Here is a 24764-nt window from a genome sequence, read left to right on the forward strand (position 1 = left end):
TAATGCAAAGGTGAATAAAAGAGGTGACAGGGCCGGGCGTGGTGGCGCACGCCTTTAATCCCAGCACTCGGGAGGCAGAGGCAGGCGGATCGCTGTGAGTTCGAGGCCAGCCTGGTCTACAAAGTGAGTCCAGGATGGCCAAGGCTACACAGAGAAACCCTGTCTCGAAAAAACAAACAAACAAACAAACAAAAAAAGGTGACAGGTGCCTGCGGATATTCTAGCTAATCCTTATGAGAGGGTCCCCACAAACACCCAATGTGAAAGGCTGGAAGTCGTTGGCTGGGAGTCAACACCTGTATGATCTAGGCAGCTCTTCTGCCAAGCAATGCCCTGGTCCTATCATAGAAAGGGTAATGGTAGTTGATGGTATGAAAATTAAGGCTGATGAATGGTAACGACCTAGCTTGTTTGTGACAGGCCCTTGCTAGGCTGGAAGTCACTCTGCCATTAGGCCTAACCTTGGACTCATGGCGATCCTGTTGTCTCAAGCTTTCCTGAGTTCCGAGGTTCCAGATGTGAGCCACCACATTGGCTGCATTTGTTTTGAAAGCTATAAAATGTGGTGGTTTGAATGAGAGTGGTCCCCATGGTCTCATATGTTTGTTGGGAAGGATTAGGAGATGTGGTCTTGTTGGAGGAGTTGTGTCACTGAGGGTGGGCTTTGAGGTTTCAAAAGCCCGCTACAGGCCCAGTCCCTCCCCCTCAAACTCCCCCTCACCCCCACCCGCATCCCCGCAACCCCTTGCTGGGGTCGTGGTGCCTCCCCACAGCAATAGAACAGTGACTAACACACGATGCACACCCATAATCCCAGTACTTGGAAGGTTGAGGCCACAGGATCAGGAGTTCAAGGATGTCGCCTTGATAAGGAGTTGAGGCCAGCCTGGTTTGCCTGGAAGCCTGTCCCACAAAACCAAAAACAAACCTGTACTGCTGGGCATGGTGGTATGCCACTTCAAGTCCAGCAGTTTGGAAGCAGAGGCAAGAGGCTCTCTGGGAGTTTGAGGCCAGCCTGGTCTACATAACAGAGAGGCCTTATTAAAAAAAAAAAAAAAAAAAAAGCCCTGTAAAATTCCTAAATCTAGCACTCAGAGGCTATAGCATCAGGATTCCTTGATATATTCCAGTCCATCCTGGGAGACCCTGTCTCAAAAACCAAAAAGGCGGGAGCTGAAGAGCATGTTGCTCTTCCAAAATACTGACTTTGGTACCTGCAGCCACATCAGGCAACCCACATCAGCTCCAGGGGATCCCCACAGCCCCTTCTAGCTCCTGTAGACACCTGTCCCATACAGACAAAATAAATCTTTTAAAAAAGATATTTTAATACAGGCTTAAAAATAAGTGTTAAGGGCCGGGCGGTGGTGGCGCATGCCTTTGGTCCCAGCACTTGGGAGGCAGAGGCAGGTGGATCGCTGTGAGTTCGAGGCCAGCCTGGTCTACAAAGCGAGTCCAGAACAGCCAAGGCTAAACAGAGAGAAACCCTGTCTTGAAAAACAAAACAAAACAAAACAAAAAAGTGTTCAGAAAAAGAGAAGCTTCCAGTAGAAAGATAAGACATGAGTGTAGGCTTCTCAAGTAAGAGCTAAAGAAACAAGGCATTCCCCAGTGTGGGTGCAGGCTCCTGTGGGTGCCTCAAGAGTCATGCTCATTGCTTTTTGTGGGTTTTGGTTTTTACAATAATCATAGATAGGATTTTGAAGGGGTTTGAAGTTACCATATTCAAAGAGTGGTTAAGAAACCCAAATGAGACCACAAGGTGTAAGTGCCAGGTAAAAGCCTAGCTCACAATGATACAAGTAATGTAGGATTGTTTTACTGTAAGCAGAGCTAGGGGTCCTGTTAGGATTCTTTGGAGACGTGTATGGAAATGGCTGAGGGCTGACCCAAGGTCATATACATTCAGAACTCAAGCCTGTTATTACGCTAACATAAAACATCTACAAATGACAGGGAGATCGGTGCTATGTTAGCAGCTTTTACAGAAAGTTTTATGTTGGAAATTTCCAACATTAAAAAAAAAAAAAGTGTGTGCCAGCACTTGGGAGGCAGAGACAGGCAGATTACTGTGACTTCGAGGCCAGCCTGGTCTACAAAGTGAGACCAGGACAGTGAAGATAACATAGAGAAACCCTGTCTCAAAAAACAAAAACAAAAACAAAAACAAAAAACAAAACAAAACAACAAAACCAAACCCAAAAACAAAACAAACAAACAAACTCCTGTGTAGCTGGGCATGGTGATGCACACCTGTAATCCCAGCACTATGGGAGGCAAAGGCAGGAGGAGTTCTGTGAGTTTGAGACCAGCTTGGTCTACAAAGTGACTCCAGGACAGCCAGGGCTGTTACACAGAGAAACCATGTCTCAAAAAACCAAAATCAACCCAGAAAGTATGAATGCACGTGCATGCACTCGCGCGCGTGTGTGTATGTGTGCGTTAGAATTGGTTCTCTCCCTCCATAGTTCTACCAGGAATTGAACTTAGGCCATTCACCTCGGGGGTAATGCATATCTCTGCAAGCTACTCTGGAGTGAGGAAAATCTCTGTTTTCCCGTGATGCCATCATATGTTTCTCTCTTTCTATGCGCCCTCCCTCAACATTCAGATAGATGAAATAAGAAGCGAAGCGCCATTCCAATACAGGAGGCACCGTGAGTCAAGCAAAGGCATGGAGGTGGGAACCGGTGTGATATACAGACCGTATTCACAGAGTTGGCCCAGCAGTTAAGAGCACAGGTTGCCTCTGCAGAGAACCTGGGTTCAATTCTCAGTAACCACACGGCAGCTCACAGCTGCCTGTAACTCCACTTCCAGGGGATCTGATACCATTTTCTGACCTCTGAGGGCTCCTGCACACACACCGAGATCCACATAAAATAAATATATTTTAAAATTCACTTTCTTTCAAGCTGACTGTAATGGATCACATTTTTTAAATCTCAGCATTCTTGAAGGCATAACTCTGAATTTGTTTGTTAGTTTGTTTTTTTGTTATTGTTTTTGGTTTTTCGAGACAGGGTTTCTCTGTGTAGCCTTGGCTGTCCTGGACTCGCTTTGTAGAACAGGATGGCCTTGAACTCACAGCGAACCTGCCTCTGTCTCCCCAGTGCTGGGATTAAAGTCCTGTGCTCGGCTAACTCTGTGAATTTGAAGCCAGCTGAGACAAGGCCCAGAACAGCCAAAGCTACCTTCTGAGATGCTATCAAAACACGCAAACAAACAGACAAAAAAACCCAACCCAACCAAACCCACCCCAACCGAACCCAACCCAACCCAACCCAAACCAAAACTAAACACACACACACACACACACACACACACACACACACACACACACACACACACACACACACACACACACACACACACACACACACACACACACACACCAAACCTAGCAACAACAAAAAGCAAAACAAAAAAAAAATTTTTTTTTTTCAAGGGCTGGAGAGATGGCTTCATAGTCAAGAGCTCTGGCTACTCAGAGCACCTGGGTTCAGTTCCCGCTTGGAAGCTTATGACCCTTTGTGACTCTAGTTCCAGAGTATCTGGCGCCCTCTTCTGGCCTCCACTGGTACCAGGCATGCACACGGGGCACAGACAACAAATGCCAGGGAGACACCCATACACATTTTTTACAAAATCATTTTTCAGGCTCTACAGTTAGGAGCACTTGCTCCTAGTTCCAAGTTCCTGGCATCTCCTAAAACACCAGAAAGTCTGGCACAGTGGGCTTGTATTTCCATCAACAACAACTGGCAGACGATGAATAGCCTGGGTGCCTTCAGATGAATTCACACTGTCAGAGACTGTCTTGGGATTTCACTGAAGCTATAAGCTTTTACTACCAACTTTCACTCTTTTTCCTTAACTGTCAGGTCCCCTTGGAGGCTTGGAAAAAATGAAAGGGAAGAAAGAAGGGAGTGAAGAAAGGAAGGGAAGGAGGGAAGACATCGCATACAGAGGGCTTTGTGTTACTGGAAAAACAGGAGAGCACTTTTTTGTTGTTGTAGAATCACAGATTATCTCTTTAATATGAAAATAAATATGATTCTATACTGAAAGAATATACCATAAAGCAACCATAACACAAACCTTGCCACTCACTTATAGACTATAAGAAATCCCCCGAAGGGAAGCACACATGTATATCTGTAACCTAAACTATTTAGAGGCTGGAGGAATAAGTTTGAAGGTAGTAGGCTAGGGATCAAGCAAGATCCTCAGAGGAGGGGGAAGACAGAAACCAAAAAAGCCCTCTGTTCAAATATTTATTTGTGACACTAGGTGCCGTAGGATACTCCTGTAATCTCAGTGTTTGGGAGGTTGGGGTAGGAGAATCCAATTTTGAACACAAAGTGAGTTCAAGGTTAGCCTTGGCTGCGTGAGACTCAGCCTTAAAAAAAAAAAAAGTGAGACTCGGCCTCAAAAAAACAAAAAACAACAACAACAAAAAAAACCCATCACCACCACCACCAACCTCACAAAAAACAAAAACAAACAAACAAACCAAAACAAAAAAAAAACCCAAAACAAACAAACAAACAACAAACAAAAAAACCCCAGCCCCAAATGTGGCTGTGTATGCTTGGAGCGCAATCATGATGATTTAGTTAGAGCACCTGAGTGGTGGTGCACATGTGCAATCCCAGCACTGGGAAGGCTGAAGCAGGAGGATCCCGGTGAGCCCCTGGAAAGATGGCGAGGGAGCCCCTGGAAAGATGGCGGGGGAGCCCCTTGGAAAGATGGCGGGGGACGGGGGCAGGGGGGTTGGTGGGCGGGTAAGCCACCTAGCTGCTCTTGCAGAGAGCCCACGTTCAGTCCTAGCCCTCCAATTCCAGGGCTCTGGCGCCTTCTTTTGGCCTTCCTGGCTATTCTCTCTCTCTCTCTCTCTCTCTTTCTCTCTCTCTCTCTCTCTCTCTCTCTCTCTCTCTATATATATATATATATATATATATATATATATATATATATATATATATATACATATATATAGGCAAATACATATAAAATAAAATAAATACTTAAAAAAAAAAAACACTAAGACAACGAAAACACAAAAACAAAAGCCAGAGTAAAACAAGCAACAAAAACAAAAACCGGCTCCGAATCGTGCCTACAATGCACTTGCATTTTCTAACTTCAATTGTATCTTTTTTGGCAACGAGAGAGGAGAGTGGAGGGCTTCCAAGTTGACTCCGAGATAATTTCCTCTTCTAGTCTCCAAATTCAGGTCTTATTGGATAATCTTTTTCTTCTGTTTTACTACCCCAAACTGTCTCCTACTAGTTGGGGACCAGAGCTGGGTGGTGGGGGACACAAGGCCTCGAGATGGTTGGAGATCCCCTCCGTGTAAGTACTTTTACCAACCTACGCAAATATATCACCTCATAATTTGGGGGGCGGGGGCGAAGTTGGAGGTTTTGGTATTTTATGTAAGAAGAGGAATAGCTTCACGTATGAATACATAAGTGTTACAATAGGACATTAGACAAATTATGGCACTGGAAAATGGCAACAAATGGTGGACGACGTGAAGAAGAAGGAGCCTTTCGGTTAGATTTGGGTACGTGCAGTCTGTAATTACAAACGAATGACGCAATTTTAAAAATAAAAACGGGGGGCGGTGTGTGTGCGGGAAGTCCCCACAAGGTCACAAAACCCGTTTCGATCGTGTTGAGTGGCTTAAACATCGGTTTTCAGGAGGAAGGGGTTAGGACCGGTTCGATCTGAAGCTGTGGTGTTCATAGCGTTTAAAAGAATTCGTAGGTGCAGCGATCTTTCGAGAAGCTCGATTTTTCAAGGGAGCTAGAGAAGTAGTGGTTCTTGCAAAAAATATGATACCAAAAAAAAAAAAAAGAAGGCGGAACCCCTTGCCGTGCCATTGTTGCCACAATGCCGTGACTCGGATTCGAACCGAGGTTGCTGCGGCCACAACGCAGAGTACTAACCACTATACGATCACGGCGAGCTACCGGGGACCTGTAAGATCGTCCTTCTGAATATTCTCTTCAATACTCATAGGCCTTCCCACTTCCTGCGTCACTAAATGACCCATCTATTGGGCGGGACTACAACCTAGCAAGGCCGGAGAATGCGCAGGCGCTTTGCCCTCTCGCCGCTTACTCCGCTTCGCTTTGCTTTCTTAGTCCCCAGCAAAGCAGTCGCTTGCGAGGGGTGGGGGGTGGGGTGGGGTTGGCAGTAGCTGAGCATCCAGGGACCCGAGGCTAGTGTCTTGGGGAGGCCAGTCAGCGGTGTCCTGGCCCCTCGCTAGTGACCTCGGCAGAGCTCTCCGGCCTTCAGGAGCGTTTCTCCTGGATCTCCTGGCTGCTGATCCTCCCGGGCCCCCAGAAGCGACCCAACACGACCTTTGCGGAGGGTGCGGGCGCCCTCAGTGCTGGCTTGGCAGTGTAGAAGGAACTCAGTCGCAGCCTTCCGCCCTCCAGGCTTTCTCTCTTTCTTCCAGCCTCTCCCACTCCTTGCATGGCTAAATCCTCCCTCCTTGATGCTCCCGCTCGGCTTTGCGCCCACCTCTGACCCCTCTAGGCGTCAGCCGGGACTCGGTCCTGCTTTCCTTCTTGTCCACCATCGCTCGCGCCCACACGGCGCCTAGAAAGTGACGGCTTTCCACAGAGGGCAGTGGCTATTTGATAAACCGAGAATGTGTCAGTGGTTTCAGAAAGTGAGTTTCCAAGTGCCACCCTTTTCCCTCTTCTGCAGAGCCACGAGACGTCTCGCTAAACACCAACTATTTCACTATTTCACGTCCGAGGCTGCAGGACATCCGCCTGCTTTTCCAGCTGGCATGGCGATCAGTGCCCTTTCCCGCCCCCACCGACTGGCGCCCATTCACTCAACAGGTTCTTCAGGAGCGCTTACTGTTAGCCAGGCCAGGCCCTGGAACGCTGTGGGTTCGAGCAGGTCCTAAAGATGACCCAAGGAGTCACTTGGGAGAGGAATCAACAATGCTTTTTCATGACCGTGGTTCCAGCCTTTGCACATTAAACTGCTGCTTCACAGATGCTGTCTCAAAGGTCATTCCTTCTACGAAGCCTTTCTTTTTCTTTCTTTCCTTTTTTTTATCTCTTTGACGTCTACTCCAGTGCTTTCATGGAAATTTGTAAAAAGCCAACGATCGTACAGGAGACTAAGAAAAACCTCTGTATTTTTATGAAAATAGTCACGTGCGTACATTGCGTTCCTCGGGCTGACGCGTTCTCTGTACTTAGTAGTGCAAATGCACCTTCATAACAAGCTCTGTGCTCCATCATCCTAACTTAGTCAGCGCTGTTGAGAAACGCTGTTCTCAACTGTCACTGACGTTTGAGATCCATTTTCCCAGTATTAAAATTGAACAGAAGAACAAAACGCAGCTCCCTTGCCGTGCCATTGTTGCCACAATGCCGTGACTCGGATTCGAACCGAGGTTGCTGCGGCCACAACGCAGAGTACTAACCACTATACGATCACGGCGAGCTACCGGGAACCTGAGGTCATGATGCCTTACTTGATCTCTTCTCTATTAAATGCCCCGCCCCTTTCTGACGTCATTGGTTGGCTGGCGATTGTCTCCGCCTATCATTAACGGCGGGACTCCCGAGTGTGCGCAGGCGCTTTGGTTTCCCTGGCTATGTCCACGCACTGGCGGAATGAACCCCTCCGCTTCGCATCTGCGGACTGGACCTCTTTTTATTTTTTTTTTTAAATCAGGGTCTTACTCGGTACAGTCTAGCTTCGAACTCGAAATCTTCTCGTCACCATGTCCTGAGTTTTAAGTTCCCAGCCGCCACTACGCTGGCCTTGCCAGGCGTTTTCTTGTTTGTCTTTTTTTTGTGGTGTGTTCCCAAGGCCAAGCAGAAACTCGGGAAGTCCATAGCTCCAGATTGCGGTTAGCCGAGGGCCCTGAAACACACCAGTGTACAGATGGCAGCAAATTGGTCACCCTGGTCTCAAGAAGTGTACTGGATACGCGGTGCGGTGTGGCGTTCCGGTAGCTCGCCGTGATCGTATAGTGGTTAGTACTCTGCGTTGTGGCCGCAGCAACCTCGGTTCGAATCCGAGTCACGGCATTGTGGCAGCAATGGCACGGCAAGGGCGCCTTTTTAGTGCAGTGTGGTCATCAAGTCCTTGTGATGTCTGGTTAATTCTCGTTGTGGTGAAGTTATTATAAGGCATTGTTAATTCTCCGTGGCGTTATGTTGTGACTGATACTGCAACTTTGTCGGAATAGCCATTGTGTCATGTTTTTGGATTTATTTCTCCGAGTTTCCTTTTTTCTCATTCAGTGGTTAAGCCAAGTCCTTGAAAAATCTCACAGGGGCGGGGCGTGGTGACGCATGCCTTTAATCCTAGCACTTGGAAGGCTGGCGGATATTTGTGAGTTCGAGGCCAGCCTGGTCTACAAAGTGAGGACAGGACAGCCAAGGCTACACAGAGAGACCCTGACTCGAAAAACAAGACAAACAAAAATCTCACACATCGGAATTATAGGGACAGTGCAAACATTCGGAATTAGAGTGGGGTAGGTAGGAACACATGATTCAGAGCATGTGACAATGAAAGATACTGCCGTACTGGAGGGACTAAGTCTTGTGGCTGCTGTGGCTGCTGTGGAGTAAGTGGGTGTAGGTGTTTTTCCTGGAGCCTCCTCTTCCCAGTCTACCTCAGGCTAAAGCAAAATGCGTTTATTACTTTGTTTTATGTGTTCTAGAAAACAAAACAAAACAACCCCCCCACCCCTCCCTCCAGGCTTAACAAATTCAGGTCTCTTATTTGGCATTAGGCCAAATGGAAGTGACTTTTGGAGTTGGCTCTTGGGCAGATGATGATGGCTGTGTGACTGTCAGGAAAGGAATGAAAGAGTTTCTCTGGCATCTCCCAGGGGGCTCTGAGGTGGCAAAGCGAGTGAGCAAACATTCCTGGGAAAGACAGACATTATAATGGGGTTGTGGTCCTTTCAACCACAATCCATCAGGAGCTATTTACTGAACAGTCCATAAAATCAACACTTCATTGCAACCCTGCCCTCTCCCCCCAGACAACAACAACAACAATAACAAAAATAGCCCCAAACCAAAACAAGACCCACCCTAGCATGCTGTATTTTCCCTGGGTCTCCCAGCAGTAATAGGACAGCTTGTACCTTAAGAGTGTTCTTAACAGAACAGAGGAACAGGAGAAGATGGACCTGAAAACCCATCAGGCTTTGCTTCAAAAGTTACGTATCTAGGAAGTCAGTATCACCCACAGATAGCAAGCCAGTCACTAGGACTGTTTCAGCTGTTCCTTCGCTGGCTTTGCTAGCGCTGTTCTTACGAGCTGCATCCAGAATGGGGGTTGGGGGTGTTTTAAGCACCTCCTCTTTCTGTTATGCCCAAATTTTGGGAGACTCCCTGAACAGACCACCCAAGAGCCGAGTTCAAATGCAGTGGCAAGGAAGTCTTTATTGCAGGTTCAAACCCAGGATGCACCTCCAATGCACTGGCACAGCAGATGCAGGGAAGTGGCCTTGAGTCTCAATTGAGAGGGGTTTTTATAGGTTTTAGACAAAGAAATGGGTTTTACAGTATATGATTGGATGACATTTGGGCAGAAAAGCTGCAAGCCAGGAGTTACAAGCCTTGGCGTTTTGTGGTTTGATAATATATGTAGGGGCAAGTTGGCCTATAGAAAAGATTGGTTGAAGCAGTCATGGGGGTGTCAGGAACTTTGTCCCGGCTCCTCCTAATTGGTTGTTGCTATGTGCCAGACCACCTGCTGGTCAGCTTGACCAGCAGAGAGTATATTTGGACTTTCCCAAGGTGAGCTGATTGTGTTGCCAGGGAATATTTTTTTGTTTAGACTAGTTTGTGGTTTTTCTGGAATCTGGGTTCAGCTCTTGGCTAGGTTTAACATAAAATGGAGTTTCTTTTTCAAAATGGAGTTTGTCTGGTCCTTACACTTCTAAGGTCCCAATAACAAGCCAAAGAACAGTTCTAGCAAAGGCTCCCCCAGGAACCAGGAGGCTTTTGGGTTTACTTACAGAGTATGAGTGAGGGGTTACTGGCAGGTGACCATAAAGTAGCCACCTTAGAAAGTCTTCACCCACCACCATGACTTCTTGTCACAGTCGCATAGATGGAGCTCCCCTTCAATCAATCTCCCCCAGCGTGTAAGATGTGTTGCTTCTGGAGACCCGAGGTTGCTTGCAATTAGCCATACAAGGGGCCAGGAAGAATGGCTGGCGTCCTGGGGACAGTCCAGTGACCCTCCCTGCCCCTTCCTTTTTTGGAGAGAACAGCAACTGTCCACTGCCTCCATGCTGTTGGTTTCTTGTGAACTGGCACAGACGATCTGCTGAAGGCAGAGGCTCTTTTGCTTGGATGACCAAGGGGGAAGGTGCAGGTCACTCTGATATTATTTAGGGGTGCAGGAATCCGTTCATTTTCTATATTAATTAAGTCAAAGGCAGGACAAATTTGGAAGCCAAGCCAACCCAAGCCAATGTTTATTCAAAATGGACAATTTCATTAAAGTTTAAAAGAACAACAACAACAACAACAAAGCTTCCCCAGGGCAGGCAACTTGTCAATCTTAGCAGCAGCTCTCCAGAGAAGCAGGGGAGGGAACCCATGGCATTTAAATTAAGCCGTCAAGGAGGGGTGCACTAAAGAAATAAGGAAGCCCAAAGTACTGGAGGGCAGGGTGGGGGTATAGGGGTGGGAGCATATATAGGCTCTGGAAGCAAAGAAATGGCCAAAAAACAAAGAAGAAAGAAAAAATAGTTATACATTTTTTAAGCTAGGACTTATTAAGGTGAGCAGACCTAGCAGGACCTTGTAGCAGCTTGTAGGGACTGTACTGAGGACAGAAATTCTGGGAAGCCAAAGTAATATTTTTTGTTTAAGGGACAATTATCCCACCCATCTCTCTAGCACAGTTTAAGGTGAGCCTTTCTAGGGGGTGGCCCCTAGGCAAGATGATTGACTGGCCAAACTGGATTAACTGTCTCATGTTTTGAGTAGCTTGTCTACACCCAGGCAAGAGATTTCATCCTGTTGACAGAAGGAACGGTCCTCCCTTAATGGGCTTTTCTGTTGCTATGTCAGCTCGGTATGAGCACCAGGGGTAGAGGAGTCAAGAGAAGACAACTCAAAAACACCTGGCACCTAAGGTACCCACTGGTCACCCACATCTATGGCCAGGAACGCAGAAGGGAGCTAAGTGAATGTTTCAGGACCCGGGTTCTGGAGAGCCTGGGGGGGGGGGGTGGAGTGCAGGAGGATGCTCTGGCCTGCAGCTGGCCGTTCATTCTGGAGATGGGTCAGCCTAGCCTCTTTTAAGGCTACTTTGCCAGTTTTCCTTGCTCTGGCTGCAGGCCCACAGCTCAGCACGGTACGATGGTTTGCTGCCCGTTAGCCGTGTCTGCAGGGAGGGGCAAGAATCACCATGCACAAGCTTGTTGGCTTGCTCACCTTACTGTGGTCTTACAGTTTAGACTCCTGGCTATGGTTGGTGTGATTCATTTCCTCTGTTTATCTCAGGTGATGAGGTTTCTGGTCTGGCAAAGCTGGGAGCTAGACACCCTCCCTGGGCCCCCTCAACCCCCCACCCCCCACCCCCACCAAAGCCTGGCCTGGGATGACATCATCATGACCCAGTTGGCACACTCAGCAGCCATCCGGCACCCTCCTTCCCTGCTCTCACTTTTTAAAACTATTTTGTTGTTGTTGTTGTTGTTGTTGTTTTAATTTTGTAAATGTTATCACCACACCCCACATTTCCTAGGATCGAGTGCCAGCAAAGACGCAGGCCACTCCTTCAGCATATAGCTGTCTGGGTTGGATTTCTTCAGGTTTCCTGTCACCTCTTACTTTTTCCAGCACCAGAGCTAGGTCTCCACCAGGAGGCGCTGTACCCCAAGAGGCTGACTTGGGAAGCAGAGGCTGTAAGACAGCCAATTAATTTGGCAGACACATATAACTTAATTGAGCCTCCCCTCGGGATACTCTGGAAATTCCATACTCAAGTTCGTCCTTCCCTCTCCCTCTCTCCTTTTTCTTTTTCTCTTCCATCATTCATCAAACAAGACTCATCTTGCTCTAAAACACTGTGCTGGGAGCTCCAAAACTGTGAGATGCTCTTGGCCCAGAGTGGTTGATTTTCCAGCCGCACTTGTCCCCTGAGATATTCGTGTGTCAAGTAACTAGCCAGACACCTGCATTAGTTTGCCTCTTGTTTCTAGATCTTTCCACACTCATCAAAAGAGGGTGTGAGGAGTTTCTGAAACTTTTTCCTGAGTCCGGAAGATAGCAGGGAGTGGTTTCCAGACATTCTTCTAGAACTGACCAACTGGGAGGAATTTTCTGTCACAGAGTAAAGAAAAAGAAGGTCAGTGTGGTAAAACTATGTTAAGATTTCCTGTCTCTTCAGTCATAATGGCCACTACCAGGAAAACGAGTGACAAATGCTGGTGTGATGTGATAAAAGGCTGCTGGCGGGTGTGGAGACTAGCGCAGCCACTTTGGAAACCAGCCTGGTGGTTTCTCAAAGAGCTACATCTAGGACTGCTGAGCGGCTGAGCTCCATCACCCCTGGTCACACACCCAGTGGACTTCACATCCCACTACAGAGACCCTTGCACATCCATGCTTATTGCTTCTCTATTTGTAATAGCCAGGAAATGGAATCAACTTAGACGACCATCAGCAGACGCAGGGTGAAGGAAAATGTGGCTCATCTGCACAATGGGACATTAATCAGCTCTGAGGAAAAACAGAACAATGGAAGACGTCAGAGAACTTAGGCTCTGAGGGGCAAACGTCCCATTCTTTCTCTAATATGTGGGTCCTAGTGTCAAGTCTTTTATGTGTTTAACTTGGAGCACAAGTGGAAGCCGGAAAGGGGCGTTTAGGGGGCAGATTCGGGAAGACGATAGTAAATTATAGACAAATCAAAGTAGATGGGGGGGGTGAGTTTACGGTGCTAGGGTGTGGGTGGCTAAGCCCTGTGGAAGCCTGCTACCTCACAACCCAACTAAAATATGGTCAGAGGGATAGCAGAATACATGCGGTGTGAAGCAAGCATGGTTAAAGGATTAGCAGGGATGGTGCACAGATTTGTGAGGGTGGGGTGGTGGAGTGAGTAGGTTAGCCGAAGGGAGCGTGAAGGAGCCTAATGGAACCCCCCTGAACTAGCAGGCTGATTTCAAAATATGACTTCAAAAACGATTTTGACAGAATTATCCTGCATGGGTGGACAATGCCACCTCCAGACTACATGGGTCAGTAAATGAAAATTGCAGTGTAAGGTATGGGAATTATTGGTCAGAGATGCCCCAGAGGTCTCCAAGCCCTGCTATGGCATTGCCCTTAGTTACTCACCGTGGGGAGACTGCATGCTGAGACACTGTTGCTGAAGTGTGTGACAGAACATAGGGAAAAAAAAAAAAAAAAACCCAAAGCTATGTCAAACCTACCTGGAGACTTCCTCCCCACTGGCTGTCTTTCACAGTGCCTGAGGTGCTATGCAGACTGCTGCGGGAGAAAAGACTTCAGCAGTCTTACCTAGTGCTGGACCGTACATGCCACAGCACAGGCCTGCTAGGCAAGATGTGCTCAGTGGTACACAGCTATATGGAGTAACAACCAATTTCTGACTGGGGTGAAGCCTGCTCCATAAGGGGACTTCCATGCCTTGTATTGTAATCTTGGTCAAAATCGGAGGCCACAGGCAGGCCCTTGGGTAGAACCTGCTGTTATTTTCCTAAATGGCCATGTCAAACTGTCTTCTAAATATTCGTGTTTTGCCGTAAATTACTGCTGCGCATCCCTTGGTCAGAGAAGATTCTTTTTGCAGGGGCAGGAGTCCGTGTGCAACTTCTTACTTAGCAAGTGTTGAGGAAAAGAAGTCCAAATCTCAGCCTTAAAAAGGACAGCGTTATCAACCCTGCCAAGGCTCAGGGGACCTCTCGGAAGAGGAGATGGGGGCAATGGCAGACCTGCGAAATGGGGAGGAGTGCTGTGAAATGCTGCCTCCCGGACATGGCATGGCTATCCTACTTGTGAACTCAGAAGCCAGGGTCACCCGCACCACAGCCGTCCAGCCCATTCCCAGCCCTACACCTCACCACCCACCTGGCTCCTGGCAGTTAGCTGTGGGTTGGATCTCCTACCCTGCTGTGGGGTCCGTCAGGCGAGTGGATGCTGTGCTTGTGGACTCATTTCTTTGGATGCACGAGTCCTGAATCAGTTCACGGAGGAAACAGTCACATAGATGCCTCGGGCTGCCCCAAGTTTGTGATGCTGCCGCCACTGTCCTTCTAGTGTTGGGATTACAGATCAGAGAGTCACCAGACAAAGTGTAGCAGAGGGGGGTGCCCCAAGAAGGGGACAGATCTGAAGGCTGCAAGTCAAAGGACTTCCTGCTGTGCTCTCACACAGGCATCCTTCCGTGTGTGCATAGGCATCCATAACTAGCTATCTGGACACTAAACTCTTTTACAAGGGCTCCTGCTGGAATATATTAGACTCGGCCTAGTCGGTCCCATCTATCCCCTTTAGACCCGCCCACATAGGTCATAGTCTGAAGTGTGAGCTTTAGGAGTTTAGCTTTGGAATTTTAGAGGGACATGATTTATTCCATAAAAGGAAGTAATGGTGGGGAATGAGGCTAAATTTACACACTAGATAAAATCTCTTCCTGACACTTAATAGGCCATTCAGTTGGACCTTAACTTATTATCTAATGATAGAAATAACATCCTCTGTCTCAACGAATTGTTGAATGGTACACATGTAGTCTACTTGCCACTGATTCTCCTTCATAGTCATAAAACTCATACTGAATGTGTTTTGTATGAACGTCACTGCGCTCCTCTGCACATCCCAAGATGAAGGACACAAAAGGCTGAAACCAAGCTTACGTGTCTTGTCTTAGTTTTGCCTTCTATTACGGTGATAAGCACCATGACCAAAAGCAGCTTGGTGAGGAGAGGGTTCATTTAATCTTACATAATCCTGGTCATAGCTGATGACTGAAGGGAGTCAGGGCAGGAACTGGGCAGGAATCTGGAAGCAGGAACTGAAGCAGAGACCATGGAGGACTACTGCTCACTGGCTTGCTCCGTGACTCTGGACCACCTACCGAGAGTAGCGCCCTTCCGCATCAATCACTAATCAAGAAAATGCCACACTTGCCTAGAGGCCAATCTGATGGTAGCAATTCCCCCATTGACATGCCCTCTTTCTAGATGACTCTAGCTAGTATCAACTTGACAATATATAGATGAATAACCAGAATACTGTTTTATATATCTGTGTGTGTATTATATTTTGTTGGAATCAAATGGATTCTCTTGGCTACATTTTAAGAGTGCTGTCTTCCAGATCATAGCCATGACATTATTATTATTACCATTATTATTTATTTTGTTTTTTGTTTTTCAAGACAGGGTTTCTCTGTGTAGTCTTGGCTGTCCTAGACTCACTTTGTAGACCAGGCTGGCCTCCCAGCGATCTGCCTGCCTCTGCCTGCTGAGTGCTGGGATGAAAGGCGTGCAGCACCAAGCCCGGCATAGCCATAACCTTATTAACAATGAATACTATAGCCAGATCTAGGACCTCCAGCCCAGAAAGCCTAGTGGTTGGGTGGACTAAACCTTAACTTGTGGAAACAGAAGCATGCACAGTATTCATTGCTTCAGTCTTAGAGGTCATGTTAGCAGTGAAGAGAGGGAACATTTTTATGTCTACAAGGTCAATATTCACAGACTGCGAAATGGTGGCAAGGAGACAAGGAGAGATCGGAGGAGGAAGTCCAGAGACTTGTGTTACCGCCTGCTTCTGCTTTTTGCATGCCATCTTAATCTCCTAGGGTTGCCATAGCAGCACACATAGCATTAAACAAAGGAAATTTGTTCTCTTCCTGTTCTGGAGCCTGCAAGTTGGAAAAGGTGTTGGCAGACTATGCCTTCTCCTATGGTTCCTTCAGGGGACACTGCCTCCATGCCTCCTTCAGTTTCTGGTGTCTCCATGGAAACCTTTTCAACACCATCTTCCCACCTTGCCACCCCTCACATGTTTCTGTCTCCCCTGCCTCCTTCCTATCAGGACACTTTTTAAAAAAGATTTATTTATTTATTTATTTATTATACAGTGTTCTGCCTGCATGCAACTGCAGGCCAGAAGAGGGCACCAGATCTCATTATAGACAGTTATGAGCCACCATGTGGTTGCTGGGAATTGAACTCAGGACCTCTTAACCTCTGAGCCATCTCTGCAGCCCTTTTCCCCCTCCGCCCCCCAAGGTTTCTTGTATTCTAGCTGTCCAGGAAATCCCTCTGTAGACCAGGCTGGCCTTGAACTCACAGAGATCTCCCTGCCCCTGCCTCCCAAGTGCTGGGATTAAAGGCGTGTGCCACCACCGCCCAAGGATGCTTTTGATTTAGGGTCCACATAAATCCTGGATGACCATCATGATCGTACGTAGAAAAAGACACCTTCCCAAGTAAGATTGTGATGATGGACCTTTCATGAGCTAGTAGTTAGAAATATAGTGATTTTTGTTTGTTTGTTTTATTTTGTTTTGTTTGAGCCAGAGTCTTACTATGTAGCCCTGGTCTGGAACTTGCTACACAGACCAGGCCGTCCTCAAACACACAGAGATCTGTCCGTCCCTGCTTCCCAAGTGCTGGAATCAAAGGCCTGTACCACCATATCTGGTAGAAATCTTTTTTTGTTTTGTTTTGTTTTTCGAGACAAGGTTTCTCTGTGTAGTCTTGGCTGTCCTAGGCTTGCTTTGTAGACTAGGCTGGCCTCGAACTCACAGCAATCTACTTGTCTCTGCCCCCCAAGTGCTTTAGAAATCTTTTTTATTAAAAAATTAATTTTGGGGGGCCGGAGAGTTGGCTCAGCGGTTAAGAGCATTGGCTGCTCTTCCAGAGGTCCTGAGTTCAATTCTCAGCAACTGCATGGTGGTTCACAACTATCTATAATGTGATCTGATATCCTCTTCTGGTGTACAGGTACAGAACATTGTATATATAATAAATAAATAAATATTTTAAAAATTAATTTTGTTGTATGTGTTTGTATGTGTGTGTGTGTTTGCATGAATATTTACCACATGCATGCAAGTCCCTACAGAGGCCAGAAGAGGGTGACAGATCTCCTGGAACTGAAGGTACAAGTGGTATAAGACACCTTTGCTGCTGTTGAAAATCAAACCCAGGTCTCTGGCATTAAACTCCCATCCCCGGAAGAGTGAGGCATCTCTCCAGCCCAGTGGTCAGAAGCACCTTTTAAGGGGTCATCATTGAGCCTTCTCCAAGCTCATCAAATAGCACCCTTCTCTCTGGCACTCGGTTCCTAATCCATAGAAGAATAGTGTTGGAGCAGATGAATCCTAAAGAGCCCACAGCTCTTACTATTTGACTCATTTTATTAAGGTTACAGAAATAATTCCCCTTTAAACAAAGTGATTATGGGAGACAGCTGGTCCCTGGTGGCTTAACGCCACAACGCAGAGAGGTCCTAGAAGTCCTTACCTTTGCACTGCAGTGGGGCTGGATACTCAGGGGGCTGAAAGTGGCTGACACTTAAAAGGCATCTTATTTCTGCATCAACAGCTCACAACCATGTGCTCCCAAGGAAATATGATCTCCGACTCTTCAATAGGGGCGTTTGCAAATCTTCTTCCCTTCTTCCCTTGCATGTATTGCCAGTGTCATAGAGCAATTCTCTCTCTCTCTCTCTCTCTCTCTCTCTCTCTCTCTCTCTCCTCTCTCTCTCTCTCTCATTTTTTTTTTTTTTTTTTTGACATAGAGTTTCTTTGTGCAGCTAGGCTGTTCTGGACTCACTTTGTATACCAGGCTGGCCTTGAACTTACAGAGATCCTCTAGCCTCTGTGTCTTAAATGCTGAGATTAAAGGCATACTTCACCACACTGGGCTCATAGGGCAGACTTCATAAATGCTGAAAAGGATTATATTTCTACATTATACACACACACACACACACACACACACACACACACACACACACACACACACACACCTCACCATGACCAAAGAGAGAGGGAACTTATACTCTCGAGATGGCTGGTTTCTTGTTTCTCACTGCCCTTCCCCTTGAACACATAGGCTGCCTCAGCCACCACTCTTCTCCATGCTTTCACATTTACTCTTTCAGGAACAGTGGTTTCCTGCAGTGAGATGAGGTGTGGGGTCGGGTAGGGTAGGAGTATGAGAAATAAAAGATCATGGCAGGGCATTCCATTTTGTCTTTTTCCCAGGTAGCTTTCTGGCCTTCAGGAGAGTCAATAAGATGTCACATTGAGAAGTCTGAAGAGCTCAGCCTGTGGCCTGCGTCATGGATGCTGCTTGCAGATTTTAGAGCTGGCTGGTATCAACCCCGTCTCCACTCTCACAGATGTCTCCATTGTTTCACAGCAATGTCAGTCAGGTTTGTCTTGGTTTCAATCATATAAAAGATTACACTCCAGTAGTTGGCCACATGGCTTCACCTCTCAAAGCTCCATCTTTGTAAATAGGGATTTGAAGAAACAGAGACTGGTACTTTGGGAAGATTTAGCAAGACAGCACATGAACAATGACATTTTGTCCTTAGTGATGTTGGTGTTCTGTTCAGGAAGTTGTCTCCTGCACCAATTCGTTCAAGGCTCTTCCTCACTTTCTCTTCTGTTACATTCAGTGTATCTGGTTTTATGTTGAGGTCTTTGATCCACTTGGATTTGAGTTTTGTGCAGGGTGATAAATATTTGCATCCTTCTACATGTAGACAGGCACCATTTGTTGAAGATACTGTCTTTTTTCCATTGTATGCTTTAGCTTTGTCAAAAATCAGGTGTCCATAGGTGTGTGTTATTTCTGGGTATTCAGCTCGATTCTATTGATAAACTTGTCTGTTTTTAATGCCAATACCATGCAGTTTTTATTGATACTGCTCTGTATCTGATTGCTTGAAATCAGGGATGGTGATACCTCCAGAGTTCTTTATTATATAGAATTGTTTTATCTACCCTGCCTTTTTAAATTTTTCCATATGAAGTTGAGGATTGCTCTTTCAAGGTCTGTAAAGAAGTGTGTTGGGATTTTAATGGGAATTGCATTGAATCTGTAGGCTGTTTTTGGTAAGATGGACATTTTTACTATGTTAGTTCTACTGATCCATGACATGCGAGATCTTTCAATGTTCTCATGTCTTCTTCAATGACTTAAAGTTCTTGTCATACAGGTCTTTAACTTGTTTGGTTGGAGTTATATTATTTGTGGCTATTGCAAAGGCTGTTGTTTCCCTGATTTCTTTCTCAGCCTCTTTATCTCTTTGTATAAAGGAAGGTTACTGATTTTTTTTTTTTGAGTTAATTTTGTATGCAGCCACTTTGCTAAAGGTGTTTATTAACTGTAGGAGTTCCTTGGTAGAATTTTGGGGGTCACTTATTTGTACTTATTTGTAGTATTATCATCTGTGAAAAACGATATGTTGACTTCTTTCCAATTTTTATGCCCTTGATCTCCTTTAGTTGTGTTATTGCTTTAGCTAGAACTTCAAGAGATACAGAGATAGTGGGTAGACTTGTCTAGTCCCTGATTTTAGTGAAATTGTTTTAAGTTTCTCTTCATTTAATTTGATGTTGGTTATTGGCTTGCTGCATATAGCTTTTATTATATTTAGGAATGCACCTTGTATGCTTGATCTTTCCAAGACTTTTAGCATGAAGGGGTGTTGGATTTTGTCAAATGCTTTTTCAACATCTAATGAGATAATCATGTTTTTTTTTTCTTTCAGTTTGTTTAAATGGTGGATCACATTGATGGATTTTTGTATGTTGAACCATCCCTGCATCCCCAGGATGAAGCCTACTGGATCTTGGTGGATGATGTTTTTGATATGTTCTTGGATTCAGTTTGTGAGTACTTTATTGAGTATTTTTGCACCAATGTTTGTAAGGGAGAGTGGTCTGAAATTCTCTTCCTTTGTTGGGTCTTTGTGTGGTGTAGGTACCAGGGTGACTGAGGCCTCATAGAATGAGTTTGGAAATGTTCCTTCTGTTTCATTTTTGTGGACTAGTTTGAGGAGTATCGGGTATCAGCTCTTCTTTGAAAGTCTGGTAGAATTCTGCAATCATAGTCTGGGCTCCCTGGGGCCTTTCAAGTCCTTGGATTTGCTCCTGCTTGGGGCTCTCTCTGACTAGTTAACATTAATTTGTGGCAGCCATGATCTTGGGGACACAGAGGCCTATCAAGTCCACCTTGGACTTGCTCCCACTTCGAACCTCTCCTGGTCTCTTCACACCTGCATAGGTGAGCACACGCACATACAACACACACTCATGCATGTGCAACAATTATGTACATAAAGCAATATATTTGCCTAGGAATAGTGCCGGGCATTCTCACTTTGTTTTGTTGTGAATAGTTTTAGGTACCTATCTGGGAATATTTTTTACATAAATACCATTCTCCTGTCTTGGGGTCTTTGCTCTCATGGCATTTCATTGCAAAAAAGCCAGTCAAGACAGTGTGTGTGTGTGTGTGTATTTGAGGCTGGTCCAAACATCACCATGTAGTGCAAGGCAGCCTTAAACTCATGACGATCACCCTGCCTTAGGCTCTCAAATGCTGAGATTACAGGTATGTGCCACTGAAAAGGCAATTTTTAAAACAGTTTAAGTGTTCAACAAATTTTATTTTCAGTTCCAAATTTAAGCAAGAATTTCATTCCATGGGAATAAGTGTTCCCTCTATACTTTTTCTTTTTCTGTTGCTGGGGATCGAGCTGGGGATCTTGAGCACACTAAGTGCCTGTCGCCGATGCGCATCCCTGGCTCTGTGTGATTCTTCAGATTGCTCTTTTGCTTTGTACGAACGTCCCTGTTTGCTTTCTGTTCCTGCAATAAACACCATGACCAAAAGTAACTCAGGGAGGAAAGGGTTTATTATTTCCGCTTACAGTCTGTCATGAAGGGAAGACAAGAACTGAAACAGAGGCCATGCTGGGACACTGCTTACTGCTTTGCTTTCGTGGATCCCTCAGTTTACTCTTTTATATAATTAAGAGCTTCTTTCCCTGGAGTGTTACCTGGAGGCCCTGGAGGACCTTGGGCCGGTCCTCCCACGTTAATTACTGTGACTCATAGACTTGCCTACAGGCCAATCTGATGGAGGCATTTGTTCATTTGAGGGCCCTCTTCCAAGAACCTTAGGTCACGTCAAGTTGACAAAAAACTAACCATCGCAATAAACTTTTTTTCTCCTAAGGCCTAACACGAGACAACATGACAAACAGCAAGAAATACAAATGGCACCACACGACTGGCATATGAATAGCTCAGGCAGCAAGGAAGGCAGTGAGTTTGCATGATTGTACTGGTCTGAAGTCCAAAGGCTGAAACCAGGAAAAGGGAGAGTCCTCAGTTGGGTCTTGAAGGACAGGCACTATTATTGCGACAGGGAAGGATGAGGTGGGCGTGGGTGGGAAGGTGAGCAGTGAAGTCCTGGTTAACAGTGGGGCCTCTTGGCATTTGCTCTCTGGGTGACGTTGGCAAATTACTTCATCTCTTTGCTTGAGTTAGAAAGCTGCCATAACAATAACTACCTTCCCCAAAAATTTGTGGTTAGGAATAAGTGAGAAAACACAAATAAAATGGATGGAGTAATGCCAGAAATGTAAAAGAACAAGCTAGTTTAAGTTAAAAGAGAGGGAAAAAACTGGTCATTACTAACATCTTTTACTTAAAGTGGTTAGTCAAGTAATATTTTTAGAATGGCTTTTCACATTTGTTATTTCCTTAAGTTTTATTGTAATTTAATGTTCCCAATAAACTTATAAAATGTGTGTGTGTGTGTGTGTGTGTGTGTGTGTGTGTGTGTGTGTGTGTGTGTGTGTGTGTAAGTTAGAGGCCAACTTGTGGAAGTGTGTTCTTTCTTTAAACTAGGTGAGTGGCGGCGATTGAACTCAGGTCCTCCGGCTTAGTGGCAGTGAGTCTCCTTGCCTGCCTGTCTCCAGTAACCTCACAGGCCTGTGTGCTGACCATCACTTCCATTTGACTGAAGTGGAGATCGAGGCTCCAGAAAGTTAAATACTCTCCCATATTATTAGGCTATTCTGCTCACAGAGGCTCCAGATTCAAGTCTCTGCATTCATGTCCTGATAGTAAAACAACAAACTGACAAAACCCAAGAGGGCTGACGCTCTGAAACATTTAAGAGCAGATAGTGTGGCCAAGGATTATTCCTGATAACGTGTCATTCCAACGAGGTGGATTTTCACCGACGGGATGCGATTAGAGCACATGGTGGGAAGTTTGATATTGAGTCTCTAGACGTGTGGATGTGCTCACAGACCCACCCTGCCAGGCCTCACTGATCCCCATCACAAGCAGGAGACAGGAGGGAAGACTTGGCCTGGCACCACAGACACGGTAGCTCTTTAGATGTGGCTGTATTCTCATTTTACTTTCTTTGCTCAGAAATTGGTGAGTTGCTCTTTTCTGGGAAAATCAGGGTTTGAAATGGGGCAGGGCAGGGGGTGGGGAACAGGGCTTTACTCTATAGTCCTGACTGACTTGAGACTCTCTATGTAGACCAGGCCTCAAACTCTGGTAATCCTCCTGCCTCTGCCTCTAGGGTGTTGAGATTTCATGTGTGAGCCACCACACCTTGCTGGAGAAATGCATCTTTCTGTGCTTTCCTTTGCATCCTATTCCATTCCTCCCTTTCTTCTTCACAGGCTCTTCGAAAACCCCGCGAGAGTGTGGGAAGAACATATAGCTAGCCTTCCCCAAGGCCAGATGAAGAAAATGCTCTCGGAGTGACAGAACCCCAGAAGCAAGCCGGGTAAGAGGACGGGAGAAGATAAGTGATTCTGCTTTTTGTGATGGAGAGGGGAGTTCCAGGTCTCACGGTGTCATCTAGGCTAGCCTTGAACTCTTCTGGGCCTCACTACACCCGGCAGGTACAAGTCCATGTTTTTGCAAAATCCAGGATATGTATGGGAAGCCAGGCTGGAGAGAAGGGTGTGTGTTGTCTCCTGTAAGTGAGCTGTGTGGCAGTTTCACTGTGGACTTCAGCGTATGACATCCCAGTGACGTGGCTACTGAGGTTGTTATCAAGAAAGCCTCCAGGGCACATTTTTATGCAAGTATCTCTGTTCCTGACGCATTAATATTAGTCATTTTGGGTGGTGCTGAGGTCAGGCAGGACTGAGTAAGGAAGGGATGCGTAGGCCTCCACGTACTCCTTTGTACTTTGATTTCTTCCATCATCTTTTTGGAATTAGGAAGAGTCCCAAATGCGTTCTCTTCCTTCATTAATAACAAAGTAAGCATAGTAAATCCACTTAGTAATAATAAGATACCATCTATCTTGTTATCAAGTTGGCTGGTTCTTTCTCTTTCCTTCAAATATAATTCTTCCATTTTAAATGAATGCTCTGGATTTTATCCACAGATTGCAAGGTAACATGGCATTACCATTGTGTTAGCCACAGACCCACCTTTACAGCAGAAGAAGGTGGCAGTCACATTGGGGAGACCTTAAGTGTACCAGGGAGGCGCTGATGTCCACTGCTACTTGTCTCCTTTCCTTGAGGAGATCTCTCAAATTCTTCTGTCTTTCTCATCATCCGTCATCCAGAAGGCAGTTGTCTAAGCTCCTGGGGCAGAGCATGTCCAGGAAGCACCACATAGAAGCTTCAGTGATGAGCTTGCTGGCTGGTCAGCTTGTGTGTTTTCACTGCTACTGGGGCTACTCACAAGGTTTTGTCTGTTTAACAGATGACTGGCGGCACCACAGAAGAAGCCGGTAGCTCTCTGGAGGTGAAACGGGCAAGGATGATGCTGTGTGTATGACCTGGGTATCACAGGACCACTCTCAGGGGGCCGTGGGCTTGGTTGAATGCTCTGTTAATTCTATCTGGGAAAACTCAGCACATTTTGGACAGGAGGTCCATGTTATCTTTCTACATTAGAACTTGAGAATTATGTGGCTGCTCCTGGACAAGATGTAGTCTTTGGGGGAAATGGCGGTAGAAGAATTATAAGAAACAAACAAGGGGATGGAGAGATGGCTCAGTAGTTAAGAGCACTTACTGCTTTTCCAGAGGACCTGACTTCAGTTCCCAGAGCCCACGCTGGGAGGCTCACAACTGCCTGTAACTCCTGCTCCAGGGGATCCAATGATCCAATGACATTTTCTGGTCTCCAAGAGCACCCATGTACACACACACACACACACACACACACACACACACACACACACACACACGGGGGGGCGGAGAGAATGACTAATACTGGAATGGATAGACAGGTCCTGAGCATCATTCTGAGATGCAGGTCTGTTAAATGTGGGCTTGAGTTCATAAGTAGCTTTTACTTTAGCCTGAAGTGAAAGCAGTCCACAGCGAACACTGAGCTTATTTTATACGTGGATTAACTCAATTAAGACTCACAAAGAGACTGTAAAATGAACACTAGTCAGCCAATCAGGCTTCCCCTTTCCTCCTGTTTTACCTCTCCTCCCCTTCTTCACCTCTTCTCTTTCCCTCTTTCCCCCACTCTTATCTCCCCTTCCCTACTTTTCTCCCCCCCCGCCCCCCCCCCCCCCCCGCTTTCCTTTCTCTCTGCTCCTCTTCTCCCTCCCAGCTTGCTTTCTTCTCCTCACTCTTCCTCTTCCCTCCACTCCTCCCCTTTCTTCAGTCTGTCTTTCTTCTAATGGGGACTCACTATGCTGCGTAGGCTGACCTCAAGCTCCTGGACTC

General features: G+C 46.2%; 1 long non-coding RNA gene and 3 other non-coding genes across 4 annotated transcripts; 2 read left to right on the forward strand and 2 right to left on the reverse strand.

The window, feature by feature from the left end:
• Positions 1-5902: 5902 nt before the first annotated feature.
• Trnah-gug (transfer RNA histidin (anticodon GUG)) lies at positions 5903-5974 on the reverse strand. The gene has a single exon. It is a non-coding gene; the product is annotated as a tRNA-His (tRNA).
• A 1433-nt stretch (positions 5975-7407) lies between these two features.
• Trnah-gug (transfer RNA histidin (anticodon GUG)) lies at positions 7408-7479 on the reverse strand. Its single transcript has one exon. It is a non-coding gene; the product is annotated as a tRNA-His (tRNA).
• A 239-nt stretch (positions 7480-7718) lies between these two features.
• LOC127188119 (uncharacterized) lies at positions 7719-22098 on the forward strand. Its single transcript, XR_007830522.1, has 3 exons — positions 7719-8020; positions 19794-19914; positions 21943-22098. It is a non-coding gene; the product is annotated as an uncharacterized LOC127188119 (long non-coding RNA).
• On the forward strand, positions 8004-8075 carry Trnah-gug (transfer RNA histidin (anticodon GUG)). The gene has a single exon. It is a non-coding gene; the product is annotated as a tRNA-His (tRNA).
• Positions 22099-24764: the final 2666 nt, after the last annotated feature.

Source organism: Acomys russatus, chromosome 4, assembly GCF_903995435.1.
Source record: "Acomys russatus chromosome 4, mAcoRus1.1, whole genome shotgun sequence".
NCBI lineage: Eukaryota > Metazoa > Chordata > Mammalia > Rodentia > Muridae > Acomys > Acomys russatus.